The sequence below is a fragment of the Falco punctatus genome (assembly GCF_963210335.1).
Source record: "Falco punctatus genome assembly, chromosome: 2".
Classification (NCBI taxonomy): Eukaryota; Metazoa; Chordata; class Aves; order Falconiformes; family Falconidae; genus Falco; species Falco punctatus.
The window spans coordinates 113,622,987-113,629,065 of record NC_137581.1 but is presented as its reverse complement, the minus strand read 5'-3'; positions in this window follow the sequence as shown (position 1 = coordinate 113,629,065).

The following is a 6,079-nucleotide window of genomic DNA, read 5'->3' as shown; positions in this document are numbered from 1 at the left end:
GCATGAAGGTGTGTTAAGGACCGATCAGTTCTGGAGACTGGTAGTCCTGGAGCTGTTAAACTCCAGGCACCAAGCGTCTGCTCGATCTGTGCAAGGCCACAAGTGAATGCTGGTATCAACCATAGGCTGTGTGACTGGAGGGCAGGGGCTCCTGCGTGTGGACACGGACTGCAGGGTTGTGTGTGCATCCGTTGAAATAAATGACTTTGAGGGACTTTCTGAACACCTGCTTGGAAGCTGCTAGTGTGTCAGCACAACCCTCTACTGAGTGTGCAGCTGGGGTTGTCCCTCCAAACTGTTGCTCCAACTGGGTAACTGAGTGACCGTATGAGTGAACTACAAGGGAATAAATGAATGTTGTGTGTATTATTACCTGCTATTAGTAGCAACAGCTTCCTAGAATGAAAATTTTGAGTACTTCTGGCTGTCTCATCCTAAACTCCTGTTGCACAGCTGAAGATTTTTTAAGCAAATCAGGGGAATTAACAACTTCTTTCCATCTTCTCCTAGAGTTCCTGTCTTCCTTTTGATTTCTGCGTAGGGTCTGCTTCCTTCCTTTTCCTCTACAGTCTCTCTCACAGCTGCAGTAGTCATAGATCCAAAACTGGAGACTAGTCTGAAGACTCCCCCAAAAGTGTGAACCTTAAGTAAGAGAAAAGCAAAAATTGCCGATCTGTATTTGCCTCCACTGGCCTCATTCAGTCTTAGCCATCTCTGCATGGCTAATCCACCCATTATTTCTAGCACAGTTTTCTGTCTTCCCTTTCAGGTTCCAGACCAGATTTTCCTGCTTCTTTCCCGGCTGACTGAATAAAGACATCAGCATGCTGTTCCAACACTGTTTCTGGTTGTTTCTCACAGCTCCCTGCTAGTCTCCTACACAGCTGGTAGAGCTGTAGTAGTTCGCTCTGTAGCAAAGGTTATTTCGGGTGCTTTCTCTGAAGCAAAGAGTAGGAGTGGTAGTCAGCATAAATGTTTAATAGGCCCTGAGAGCTAAGACTTTAAGATGAAGCTCCTTTTGAAGCTACATTTACAGCCTCTGCTCTCCCAGGCTTTGTATAATGAAAGCACCCCAGGCCACTGTGGTGTGGTTTTGGCATGTGCTGTAGTTCCCCCCAAGCACCTTGGATGGTTGTAAGCTTCAGAACCCCTTGACTCTCACTTCAAACACAGCCTTTGCCTCACCTTTTCTACCTTCTTAATTTCCTGCAAATCCAGAGCTCTGTGCAGGAGCATCTGGCTCTGATCTTTGATACCCTCCCTCAAACACAGTCCCTCCTTCATTTTTTTTCTCTGCCAAATCAAGCACAAACACCCACAAATTTACTTTCATCGTGTTCCATGTGCCTGGAGTGGAAAATCACTTGGCTGTAAGTCTGGTGTCCTTGCTTTACATATTCAACATAGGTTAGAAGAAGGGTGCTTGCGAAAGAGTTTGGCTCTCCAAGCTGGTTATGAGACTGAGCTAAAGAAAACGTGCTTCCTACATCTTGATTTTTTTCTCAGAGCTGTGGTCTGGCTTTTCTAATTGCTACTGTCTGCTTGTGCAGGGGTGCTTATGGTGGGGGCGTTTCTCCTTTCATTCATCCTCTTGTGCCAAATGGAATTCTTGGGTTTTCTGAACTCCTCAAATAATGGTGAATTTTTCATATGGAGAATGGCCACCCTACCTGCACTGGAGTTTTCCAGAAGTACAGACAACTGGAGAAGGTTTATGAGCAGCTGGAAAACGTGGTGCTAGTAGAAGGGGAAATACCCAGACATTATAAATGAAGCTTCCAATAGTTCAGAGGTAGCTGATGTGTGGCTCTTCTTACAGCATTCACACCTGACGGTCAGTGGAGCTAGGCTGCTGCAAAAGGCTTAGCCAGTCTCAAAGCTTGGAGGAGGGAAAAAGGAAGCTACACAGGCTGCTGAGGTTCAAAACCCGTGGTTGGCGTTACCAAGGCTTCTGGGGCTGAGCCCAGTCTTCTCCATCAGAAGCCACACGGCTTCTAGAGAGTCAAGATTTTTTCCTGTTGGTGAGCTCCTCGTGGAGCTTCTTTTCTCTTTGGCTCCAAGCTCTGTCCTGTAACACGCAGCCCTGTGGAGGTGTCGGTCTGTGGCTGTTGGGATTCAAGAAAGCTGGCCATATCTGCAGTATGTGGCTTGGGGTTGTTTGGTATTGAATATGCAATTATTTTATGTAAAGGAGGCTAATTATGAAACTGTTCCAGCGACTGGAGCACTGCATGAGAAGTGTAGGACCAGAATATGCGACACCCAGTAAGGGCTGGGGTCATGAACTAAGTGAGGCTCAGACTAGGACTCCGCGGGGCCTGCGGAACTGCTGTGTTGGACTGGGCAAAACAAGTGAAGGAGATCCCAGGGTTCAGTCTTGATGAATCCCCATTCTAGTCTGCCAGTGCAGGAAGTCAGCAAGCCAGCCCTCAGCCCAGCCCGAGGGTTTGTGAAGGCAACGGAAACAATGGAGGATCCAAGAAAAAGTGGGCAAGGCATCTGTAGCTCGAGCCCAAGGTCAAAGTTTAAGTACTTGTGCGTGCTGTGAGAGCAACACAAACCAACCACATCTGGTGCTTGAGAGAAGATGCAAAAACTGCAGTGGTTTCATCCCTTGAGGAATTTGTATGTGCCAGGGGATGCCTGTGCTCATGACACGGATGACAGTATTATAAAGAAATTTTCATGATGGCAACGGAGTGTAGTAGCCCCAGAAGAGAAAACGGACACCTGTTTAGTGTGAACTGTATGTGTAAGTGCACATATGAATATGGGGCTAGGAAGGTATTTAAGCCTTTTTATTTGTACCCCCTGAAAAAGGGAACAGGCAGATCCACCCTTCTCGGAGGAATGAAGAAAACGCAGGACTGTTGCACAGAAGGATGCAGTGAAGAATTAAAAGTCATCCACATCCCCGCACAAACAGCAAACTGGGAAAGGCATGGATTTGTAATGGTGGAGCATGGGGGATCTGTTAGATTCAGAAAGTAAAAAGCCCTTTGTCTCATCAACAGGATGTATTCAATATTTGTACCCACTTGCCTTTGCATTTGAGTCACAGGGCACCAACACAAGCTAAATTTGCGTACATTCCTACAGAAAAGGCCTTGGCATTAGGCCATGGCTGCAAAGACTTTTAAAAATCTGTTTGAGAGGCCATGTTAACTAAAACTGATCATAAATCATTTCTTGCCATTGCCAGTGGGGATCTGGCAAACACCTTCCTGCAAACAGAACGTCTCTTTCTTTAGCTACAGTTGTATAACTTGCAAATTGAATGCGAACCTGAGAAAGATTTAGTAGTTGCAGGCATACTCTCTAGAGCCTTTGACAAAAATGCTGTGGAACAAAGTCCCAGGCTAGATTATGTATATGTCAATTGGGGAAAACAAAACAGAAAAACCCAGCCCTGTCGGTTCTCAAATGAAATGCAGAATTTTATTGCTAGTGGTTTGCTGAGGATGAGACACTGCAGGATGTAATTAAGGTTCTACTAGAAAATGATTTGCACAGCTTATTCTGTCCCTGTTTCAGTTTAAAACGATTTAGATACCACTTCTCTGAGGCATGAAGAAAACTGATCCTTGAAGTGTTGCAGGAAAATAAAGATACAGAAAGCCATTTAGAGCCTGAAGGCAGCGCGAGACATCTCTGCCTCCCTCGATAGCCAGAAATACAAGTGATGTTAAATGGAGGAGCGCATGCTGGTGGAAAACACTCACCCTCTAGAAGGAAGTTAACGAAGTAGGCTTGCATCAGCTTGATGTGGGAGTCCTGAGCAGCCATTTTCATATCGCTGGGCAGTCTTTACTGGAAAGCACTACAGCATTATAAGGGAGAAGGTCGCTTGCATCTGCTAACAGTGGATTTCATATACATAACAATAATGTCTGTCAATGGACTACAGCTCAGCACAAGCCTACGTGTATCGCAGCTAATCCCCAGTGCCTAAACCTACCACGCCGGTGGAAGGCAAGGTTGAAACACTGCCAGAAAGGGGGCAGTGTCAATCTGTTGCACTTCTGGCACCGTTCAGTTGCAGTGGATTGTCACATCTGTGCTAGCAGAAACACATACCATGGTACGGGTGGGTTGGATGAGATAAGTAAACAGAAAACGCGGAACAAAAACGTGGTATGATTTTGTACTCTGGGACTGGCAGTGTTTCACAAGTCATATAGATGCATAGTAACAGCAAGAAACAACAATTACAGATGGGGTGTGCTCTGTGGAGAGTTTGTGATCATGTGAAGTGGTTGTGCATGCTGTGGAGAAATAGATTCACGTTTCCCAAATTCCAGAGGGGAGTGGGAGAGTGTAAATTGCTGCCTTTCACGGCGGTGGTGTCAGGTTAGAGTGGCTGTAGTCCAGAAAGGCGAGCAGTTAGAAGTAGTGGGCTTTTTGCTAACTAACCACGGTACGGGTTTTCCAGAGGGCACAGGTGACAACAGGGGACATCTGGGACAACAGGATGTTTTATTAGAGGGAGCAGACACTTTGTATGTGCTTGCTGTTGTCCATTAGTTGGGCGCAGCTGCGCCTGGCTCCCCAGGGAAGCTCTGGGGACCTGCACCTTTCAGAAGCTCGCAGAGGAGGTGCCATTGTGCGGAGGCTCACACTGAACAGCACCAACCAGCTAGAGCTCAGACAGCAATTAACGCAAAGCTCTTTGGGGTTCCTGGTTAGAAGTGATTCCTGAACAACGTGCAATGTGGGAGCTCTTAGGTGCTAGTTCCACTGGCAACAAATGGTGTGTTCATGTAGGAAGCGCTGAGTGTTGAGAGGACTCTAGTTCTTCCTAAAGTCCCAGCACTTGTCACTACCAGTGTCATTGCTTCAGCTACTTTGTTTCCTGTGGACCATCATCACCAGAGAATTCCTAGAGGTTTGTGACTTCACAGATGTTAATTCATTCAAGTTGTTAAATCATTGAAGCATTGAACCATAATTGTGAGCAGCTTTGTTCCAACCACTTATTTTTGCAGAGCTGCACAAAAATTGTGCCTTTCTGTATCTTAACACTGCTTGAATGTAATAGAATTTCCTTCTGCTAATACACTGAGGCATTAAGTTTCTAATTTAGGGACAGGATAAAATGAGTTGTGCTATGATTTCTAATCATGGGAGAACTCTTCTAATGCGCACACATTCAGTGTTTGCCTTATAAAAATGGTTTCTTAACAATGCCCATCGCAGCTAATTTGTAACAACATAGTGTAAACATTGATTTGTACGGGCTTTTTTAATAGATCCCCAAGCTACTTAATTATCACTTACTGACCCTTGTTTTCTAATGGTGATTAGTTTAGTTTCTTCAAACTTTGTAAGAGCTGGGTCTCAAGTGGCAGTAAGATGGACAACTTCTTATTCCATATTTAATAGGATAGGAAGGTCTCCAAAGCATTACTAGCTCATGTCTTCCCAGGAGCAGGATCTTCCCTTCACAGTGACACCCCTCTTAGCTGGGCATCTAGAAAGTTCTTTCTGGTTCAGCTAAAGATTGTATTAAAATCAGGGAGAAGCAAATTCAAAGCAGAACTTCTCTGGGGTTTAAAAAATCCTTTCTCTTACTAAGCCTCTTGCTTGTGGTAGGCTTCTTTCCAGTCTGGCACACCTTTTGGCCTATGAACCAGCTGGATTCTTCAGTATCTGTGTCTACATAAGTTAAGGAGAGAGAAAAACCTGCTTTCTGAGACAAATTTGCCATGAGGAAAGTCTTTAGGCTAACAATCCCTATTGCAGTTCCATTGACTGGAACAGTTATCAGAGCTGAACTTCTTTTTTAAAGACTGAGTCTTCCACTGCAACTTTGCATCCCACTACACTATTTAAATGACTAGTACATTGGCTGTAACGTCAGAGCATCACATCTTACTCTGATGTTCTCATAGAGCAGATGGTTAGAGAGCAGTTCAGGGACTTGGGCAGCTTGAATGAGCTATCACCAACAGGAAAGGGGATGCTTGTAGAAAAAGTCGATCAGTCTCTATATACATTTGGAAAATTCAAAGGTGAAACAAATGGAGAGAGACTGGGAAGGGAGAAGAAAATAACAGAAGGGTCGTCAGGGACACCAGAG